The following is a 9,233-nucleotide window of genomic DNA, read 5'->3' as shown; positions in this document are numbered from 1 at the left end:
TCTTGTTTTCTCTTATATTCTTTCGTGAGTTTGGAGAGGAACGGGATGGGGAGGCCACATAATACGGGCAGGCCTTTTGGAGAACCAGCAACAAACAGGGCCTTCCTGACCTTGAGAGTCAGGTGATCAAGGAAAGCCAATCCCACTCAACTTCCTCATGGTCTGCTATACTCCTTTAAGGGCTCATCTACACTTACATTTGTTCTGCATTTTCTAGGCACAGATCTGGGCTTTCCTCGCCGTGCCCAAGTGGGGTGGCATTGTTTTTAGGCCCTGGCGCTTTCTCCAGGAAAACCCGTGCTTTACCACTGAATCGGATCAATCCATGGAAAACCCAGCTGCCGTTTGCTCCAGTTCGGCGGTAAAACATGGGTTTACCCGGGGAAGGTGCCAGGACAAAGGCGGGAAAATGTTCAAACACATACCATATTTTTCGCCCCATAGGACGCACTTTTCCCCCTCCAAAAATGAAGGGGAAATGTGTGTGCGTCCTATGGGGCCAATGCAGGCTTTCGCTGAAGCCTGAAGTGCGAGAGGCATCGGTGCGCACCGACCCCTCTCGCTCTCAGGGCTTCAGGAAGCTATCCGTAAGCCTTGCAAGCCCGGCGGGAGTTCCCGCGGGCTCACAAGGCTTGCGGGCAGCAGCCTGCAGCCCGAAGCACAGGGAGCCCTCCGGAGGGTGCCCCATGCTTCGGGCAGGTGTCCGCAAGCCTTGCGCGCCCGGCGGGAGGTCCCGCCAGGTGCGCGAGGCTTGGGGCGGCAGCCTGCAGACCGAAGCACGGGGCGCCCTCCGGAGGGCACCCCATGCTTCGGGCAGGTGTGCGCAAGGCTTGGGGCGTCAGCCGCAGCTGGGGGGGAAATAATTTGTTTTAATTCACCCCCCCCAAAAAAACCCCGAGGTGCGTCCTATGGGCCGGTGCGCCCTATAGGACGAAAAATACGGTACCTGGAAATTCTGAACCTCAGCCTAGAAACTTCACAAAAGGAAGAGTCCAAAGTGCAAATTGGCCAGCTGTGTGCCACGCAGCTCCCATCTTTCCTTGTTTAATTATAGGCCACGATCCTGATGAGAAGCACATCCCCTACCCATGAGCACTCCCCCCCCCCAAGCCTTGTGTATCTGTGTGTGAGATTCTCATTGGGATTGCAGTTGAGGAAGGAAGGATTAGGCCTTATGAGAACCTGTCACCCCAGCACCTTTGAAATGAAGAAAAGAATCACCAAGACGTGTAGTTGTACATTAAGCGTGCCATTCTCCATCACACAATGGCGCACATCTAATATGGGCAAGCGTACCAGATGGAATGACACCCCACACACTGTTCTGTGGGGTTCTGATCCCTCTGAACCATTTTTTGGGGGGTTCATGGGGGTGGGAGGAAGCCTTGTTGTGCAAGCAGAAGCTCTTGTGCAGGACATCTGCTGACAAGAATCCTTAGGTGAACTCTGCCCTATGCATTTGGCATAATATGCAATTTCCCCCTCAGTTGTGTCCCCTCCCCCCTTAGGGTAGGGTTGCCATACATCCCGGACATGTCCTCTTTTGGGGGGCTACATGCCTATCCAGGGGTATTTTTTACAATTTAAGCAAATATCCAGGGTTTGCAGGGGTGGGGTTTAGAAAAAAATATGTGCATGGGCAATTCTGGCTGTGTTTTGGGCTTTGGCGTGGACGTCGGTGGCAGCAGATGGCCGGTGGTTGAGCAATTGATCTCCCAAAAGGCTGAAGCTCGGCATATATATATATATTTGGTCTGGATTTTTACCTCAGGGGATATGGCCACCCTACCTTAGGGCATGTTTATTACAGTAAAAGCACTTTTTGTTGTTGTCGCTTTCCCCGCATTTGCATTTATTTGTGTGTGTGGTTTTTTTTTAATGTACCTTTTCAAATGGTCACGGTGGCTAAATAAATGCACAGCAACAAAAATCTATAAACCACTCCATCACAACCCAAAACACTCAAAATAGAAACTGTATGTCCTCAGCACTAGCAACAACATGGTTGTCAGATGCCCTGGAATGCTAGCTGAAACATTTAATCTAAAAATCATGAGGGATGTACATTTATGGAAATGAAAGGGGTTTTCAAAACACCGCTTTCCAAAACTAGCAAAGAATGCCTGGGGAGTCTCAGGGAACAAGTGCTGCAAAGCTGGTTTCTTAGGCACTCCTGAAAACGGGTGCCAACTTGAATAAAATATTGGGGGACCAGGTCAACCCCACCCCACATAATCACAAGATGCGGCACTTACACAACATTTGAATATTCAACTATTTGGGGGGGGGGGCACACAAAGGGACCTCGGCCCTCTGGAACTGGCTCCTATGCCAGAAAATATGAAGAGGTAGCCATGCTAGGCTGTTACCGCAAAATCAAAGGCCCCGATACTCCTTGTGGATATTCCCAGGTGATGGGTTAATTGCTTTCTGCAATCTTGAACAGGAGCTGCAAAATGACCAGTGCCTCTGATGAAGCTTTAGCGTTCTTCTCGAAAGGCATCTGGTGGAACCAACTTTCCGGAGTGCTTCAGCAACTCAATGGTGGGCTAGAGGTCGTGCCAAGGTCAGGCGGCACATCTCCTGGTCAGATAGCCTTTCCTATCAGCAGCAATTTTTCAGCCACTCAGGAAATGGCAGCCGAAGCAAACAGAGACACCATTAATTATTGAGTGCTTCGATGTGGCTGGTGGAGACTCGGTGACCTTCCCTTTCTCCTTCAGGCAGGCCCAGGAGCTCTGCAAAGCAAGAGCTGGAGACTGGGTGCTTTGTGATGGAGCCGCATGCATTTTTTAACGAGCCCGTTGGAAATGGCATCATAGAATCCTAGGGCTATATATTCAAGCAGCTTGCTGGGCTAGCAGAAGCTAGCACAACAGGACTCCCCCCACTTCTCTTCTTCCCCACAAGGCCCCCCCTCCCCAAATCTGCTCTGGAACACACACAATCTTCATTACGGTCCAAAGACCCACAGAAAACGATTTTGAAATACAGGAAAGGCATTTCTAGCCAGTCACTGTGTTTTATCCAGAACATGCTGATTTCTAATTCTTATCACCTCCGAGAGAATTTTTTTTGCCACAGTTATATCATTTATCTTATCTCCAAGGAGATACCTGACAGATGATATCAGCGTTTCCAGGTAAATTCGCCAATAAGGGATTAATTAATTGGTTCCTGGCTTGTTTATATAGCCCACAGTGTAATAAAATATGTTTCATACAATCGGCAGCCTGCGAACATAAGCAGAGTCTATTCTGATAAGGTATTGTGGTAGAGTTGCCATATTTCCAGAGGCAAAAATCCAGACAACCCCCCCCCCCAAAGCCCTAGATATTTGCTTAAAATTGTAAAAGGCCCCCTAAATATCTACAAGGGACCTGGTCAGGGAAGGCTGAACTGCAGGTGTTTGCCCAGCCTCTGCTTAAACCTGTGGTGTCTAAACTTTTTTCAAAGAGGGCCAGATTTGATGAAGTGAAGGGCCGTGAGGGCTGACCAAAATTATCCTTTTTTAGGATTGAAGTTGTTGAGTGTTTTTTTTATGATTTTACCCCAAAGTTAGGAATAAACTGCCACAGAGGCCGGATTAAACTGACCGGCAGGCCGGATTAGGCCCCCGAAACGGACTTTGGACATGCGTGGCTTAAATGCTTTCAAAGAAGGAGAGTCTGCCCACCTTCCCAAGACATTCCGATCCACTAATGAACAGCTCTCTCTTTTTAATGTCTAATGCTGCATTGTTTTTAATATTCAGTTGGAAGCCGCCTAGAGTGGCTGGGGAAACCCAGCCAGATGGGCGGGGTATAAATACAGTAATCATAATCATAATAATTATCTTTGGGACATTTATTTCAATGTTTAGCCGTAATCTTACCATTTCCACCCATTGTTCTGTAGGACCTGTAGCTGCCCCTCTTTCTGACCAGCTGTTGCTGGACTATAACTCCCATCATGCCTGACCATTGGACATGCTGGCTGGGGCTGATGGCATCCAACAACATCTGAAAAGCTACAGATTCGCCAGCCCTTCACTAGAGCAGGTTTTCCCAAATTTGGGTCCCCAGCTGTGTTTTTTTTGGACTACATTTCCCATCATCCCTGGCCACTGGTCCTGCTAGCTAGGGATGATGGTAACAACAGCCGGAGACTGTTTGGGAAACCCTGCTCTAGTGAAGGCTGTTCTGTCTTCTGTGTTTCCTTTTCCCACCTAAACAATAGAAGCAATCCAATCAAATGAAAGAATTGGTAATCTGGCCATAAATCAGGGTGAGAGCTGGCCTTTCCCAGCTGCAAAGTCTGAGAAGGAGCTGTTGTAAATTCCTGTTGGTCTAAAACCATCTCTATCCAGAGGCCCCTGTTTCCGGGCTGCTTGGCGTCAGAGGCCCTAAAGCTGAGAGCTGACCTTGTCATAGCTACAGAATAAATACTTAGGCATGAGGGGGACTTCCTGGCAGGTCCTAAGGCTTAAGATAACAGAACAAATACTTGCTATAACTGCTCTGTTGACTGAACCAGAGACATGAGAGAAACTAGCCTTGCTAAGCACTGACACCCACTTTTCCAGTTTCTGTCCCTGTAACACAAGGTTGTGGGACTGTTAACCAAATTGTGAGATGTGTGGCTCAACCGCAGTCTGCATGGCAAATGGTCAGGCGTGATCGGATGATGTAAGTTTGTAGTCTACTAACATTGGAGAGCCGTAGGTTTTTCATTCGGGATTCAACAGCAGCCTGCCATTAGACTACCTACCTGTTTAATTAACACTTCTCATGATTTATTGCTATGCCAGAAAAAAGCTTCACCTGCCAAATTTCCAGCTATCAGGGTTCCATGAAAGAAAGAGAAACCTGGGCCACACTTTTTATGTTCATTGCAGCATCTGGGCTTGGCAAGGCGTGGGACCCTCACCTCCAACACTTATTTGATTTAGATTTATACATTTTTTGCCAATTTACTCGGTGTTAGATACCATCAATATATCATTTTCATATAATTTTCTCTTAGACCATAACATGCTAAAATTTTTATATCCATATTCTACAATAGTCCCCATGCTTCCATGACTATATTTATGACCGATATCTATTGCCCAATGTATCATTGCGGATTATGAAGCTAACTCTTCTGCCTTCGCCTCCTTCCCAATACTGCTGCCACCCCAGGAGCTGCTTCCATAGCCTCCATCCACTGGTGGGGGAAATCGGGACATTCTGGGATCAAGTCAGAAGCCGTGATGGCTTGGGGGAATTTACAGGACCATCTTGGGAATATTGGGGCAGTTGGAGGGTATGTTGTTCTCAGATCCTGAAAGTACTCAGACACATGTACAGGCGTAGGGAGCATGCAGGAGACACGGAAAAGCATTCTCTTTCGCTCTCTGTTGTTCTCATTTAATGGAGGCTACGTGCTGTTTACAGCCCATCATTTGAAAGCCACTATCCCATGTGGCTGAAGTGTGTGCACATGAAAATCATAACCACATGAGAGACAGCCAAGCATTGAGTTCTTTCTCACCCAATTGGCACCCTCCCTCTTGAAGGGAACAAAGCTAACCTGACATGAGCTGGTGAGACCTGCGCAACAGGCTTGTACATGGCTGGGTGAGTGCGTGGAGGAAAAGTTTGTGATGGGAAAGAAGGAGGATAATTGGGCTCTTTTTTAAATTGTACACAGCCAAATTTCATGTGGTTGTTTCTGAGTCTCAGCTGCTGCTCACCAGGCTGGGTCACTGTCCCTTAGCCTCAGGACACCCCCTCTAAATTATGAACCTAAATCATGACCTAAATTATGAACCTAAATTATAGTCAGGAACATTGAGAAGGAAGGAGGTAAGGAAATGAGCCCATGCAGCTGATCTCCCCCAGCTCACTAACAAGTAAGAATAAATCCAACAAACAAATAATAAATCTACTGAAATCAAAATTTCTTGTATCTATGTGGGGCCCACAAAGTGTTCTGCTGGTAGAGCTAGTGGAGCAGATCTCCACGATCTTTGATGGACTGTAAGAAAGTCCCAGGGCAGTAGTGGAGGGGGCGTGATGGATACAGGGTGAGGATGGGAGACCCAGTCAATGCTGTTCATTCATTAAGGCAGCCGCTGTGAACCTATTGCCTGGGCCAGGGCTGATGGGAATTGTAGTCCAAAACAGCTGGCAGTCATTAGGTTGCAGTGCGACTCATGCAACACGTTGGCGATTAATATACACAGAACAATAATTATACATACTTTATCAACCTTCTGAGAAAAATACATAACATTAAATAAAGCCACAAAGACTTGCGAACTACCCAACCTAAAATGAACTTATAATGTCTGTTTTCAATAGATTTTTCAAATGCTTAACTCAGTCTTTTAGATAAGTTCATGAAGATACCAACAAAAGGTAAGTTTGGTGGTATTCAAAATACCAAGAGATCCTAGCAGAGTTGTAGATAGAGACAGGGTGCCGGCGTTTTGCATCTGTTTCGCCCTGGCAGTCCAAGTAATCAAAAGGCCGCTGTTCGCCCCCGATGGGGCCCTTTAAGTGGGGCTTGCAGGTAGCACACTCCCAAGATAGTTTTCCGGGCTTCTTCAGTGGTCTAATCTCAAAGTCTAGATACGTATAGGTTGCATTTTTCTGGCAGTCATTAGGTTGGCAAAGGCTACACTAAGGGGCTCAGCTAAAAACCAGACAGCAAATGCCATGGTGTTAGCGATGGCCTTGCTTCTTGCTTTCCTGACAATGGATTCCAAAGTGGGAGAGGTGGTCAGGCTGTTTTCCTTATTTCTTTCTGCTGCGTGGCAACTCTATGTCACAGTGACAGACAGCTTGTGGCTTGCCAGCTATGTTCTGTTTGACATTGGTCTCTGGCAGAGGAGGTGGCAGCCAGATGCAACAGGAGAGGGGTGTGAATGATGCCCTTCCTTTGCTCTCTGACAAGCGGAGAATGTTACTCATTCTTTTGAGCGGACAGGAACTCTCATCCTGAGCTTATCGCCCGGGGCAACCCATGCTGGTGTGTGTTTGATCCCAGCAAGGAATGAGAATGACAGCACGGGTGGAGGCTGGGGTAGGATGTCCCGGGGGCAAAGCAGATTTTGCCAGGGACATACTCTGCCCTGCATGTCCAGCAAAGTAGCCATGGTGGTCTGTTACAGCAAAGAATAAGGAAGAGTCTTGCAGCATCTTAAAAACAAACACAATCTGTCGAAATGCCCCATATATGTAAGCTGTGAATAGGGCAATGCGGGGCCTTTATCGGCTGGTTCTGCCAATGCAGTTTGTGCCGCAGTGTTGCCGATGGCATAGATCTTCCAGAGAAAGAGCAAAAAGGATCCATTGTGTGTGCCATCACTTTGCGGTCCTTCGTCAGCGTAGCACAAGGCAGTTCAGCTTCCCCATTTACTAATGCACAGTGGGCTGTGTGGCTAAACCTTGGAAGCAGTAAAATGTGAGTTTTGTTTGTTTGTTAACGGGCTGAGAACACTATGTACCTGTGCAAAGTAGATCGTTTGCGTGTGAATCCCTTTCTTAAATCGGCTTTGTTGTAAAGAAAATCTGCCCTTTTCCCTTATGGGGTATTCCGGAGCACGTATAGAGTCCTTAAGTGGGTTCCCTATCGGTAGGAGAAAATAACAGAAGCCAACCAGAGAATATTGAGAAGCAAAGCAGCTATTAAGCTTGATCTTTATTAAACTGCTGCAACAGGGTCCTCACTCACCACAAGCAGGAAAGAGGAGGAACCCGGAACAAAGGTGGTGCCAGCCACTATATAAACTTTTGAAATTGCCCACCTTCAAACTCAGGACCACCCCCAGAAATATCATACATACATCACAGAAGGGGTGTAGCCCAAGACCACCACCCCCAGTACATCATGCATACATCACAGAAAGAGGTGGTCTTGTGATAGGAATTTTATGGTCTTAGATATATGGTAATGTTCATAACTGCACATACATAGATCAACACAGGAGGACCAACCTGGAACCATTTTGATTCCTAAACTGACCAAATCCTTTCTCTGCAAGGTTAAACTGGAAAAGCCTCCCCATTGTCTCTTTCCTCACAAATCCTGTCTCAAGGATATGTCTGTTTGAATAAGGTGTGAGCCTGTGACCTGGCCCAGGAAATAAGTATTTTACCACTACAAAAGAATGGCCAGGCTCCCCAGGCAATCCAATCAAGTAACTTGCCAGACAGGAGATAAACTATGACAGGAGAAAAACAACATTAAAATTTCTGTGATGTAGGTGGGATGTATCTGAGGCGTGGTCTTAGGTTACACCCCTTCTGTGATGTACGCATAATGTTTCTGGGGGTGGTCTTGATCTAGAGGATGGGAATTTCAAAAGTCTTTATAAGCCCTTGCACAGCAATTTTGGGGGTCCTCCGCCTTTCCTGCGAGTGAGGGGAGCACCCTGTTGCAACAGATCAATAAAGATCAGGCTTACTAGCTGCTTTGCTTCTCAATATTCTCTGGTTGGCCTCTGTTATTTTCTCCTACCAATAGGGAACCTATGTAAGGACTCTATATGGGCTCTTGGATACCCCATAAGGGAAAAGGGCATATTTTTATTTACAACAGTCTCCAGCAAAATCCTGTCTGGCAAAAAACCTGTCAATGGTCACTGATTGGATCACCCGGGCAGCCTGGCCATTCTTTTGTAATGATAAATACTTAATTCCTGAGCCAGGTCATAGGCTCACCCTATTCACTCCTTAAATGTGCCCTTAAGGCAGGATTTGTGAGCACAGAGACAATGGGGAGGTTTTTTCCTCCCTCCTTGCAGAGAAGCATATGGTCAGTTTGGGAGAGTCAAAATGGTTTCAGGACTGTCTTCCTGTACTGTTTCAGACATGTGGTTTATATGTTTATGTACGTGTTTGCCTTGTACATTTAATTTATATATCTGAGACTTTAAATTCTTATAACAGCTTTAATACGGAATGAGCAGGTAAACGACAGAGTTGGTAGAATTCTGAACTGTACCACTTCCGATTATTCTGCTGCTGTTCAGCTTTGTGCGTTGATTGTTTTTAAAGTCTTATTGCGTTTTTATGTTGTCTTTTATTACATTGAAAAAAGGATTTGTGAAAAGGTCGGCTCTAATACTGTGTAAATAAATAAAATGTGGCGTATTTTTTTACAGACGGCACGTTCTCTGAATTAGGCTCCACCTGCTTTGAGCAAATACAGTGTGTATGCATGTGTGTGTAGTTGTGTGAGTTTGCATGCACACACAGGCACAA

General features: G+C 46.4%; 1 long non-coding RNA gene across 1 annotated transcript; it reads left to right on the top strand.

The window, feature by feature from the left end:
* Positions 1 to 904: 904 nt before the first annotated feature.
* LOC310700713 lies at positions 905 to 9,132 on the top strand. The gene is made up of 2 exons (XR_014522748.1): positions 905 to 7,886; positions 8,569 to 9,132. It is a non-coding gene; the product is annotated as an uncharacterized lncRNA (long non-coding RNA).
* Positions 9,133 to 9,233: the final 101 nt, after the last annotated feature.

This window comes from Podarcis liolepis (genome assembly GCF_965112155.1).
Source record: "Podarcis liolepis genome assembly, chromosome: 2".
Taxonomy (NCBI): Eukaryota; Metazoa; Chordata; class Lepidosauria; order Squamata; family Lacertidae; genus Podarcis; species Podarcis liolepis.
The sequence above is the reverse complement of the archived record's forward strand: the minus strand, read 5'-3'. Positions and strand labels throughout refer to the sequence as shown.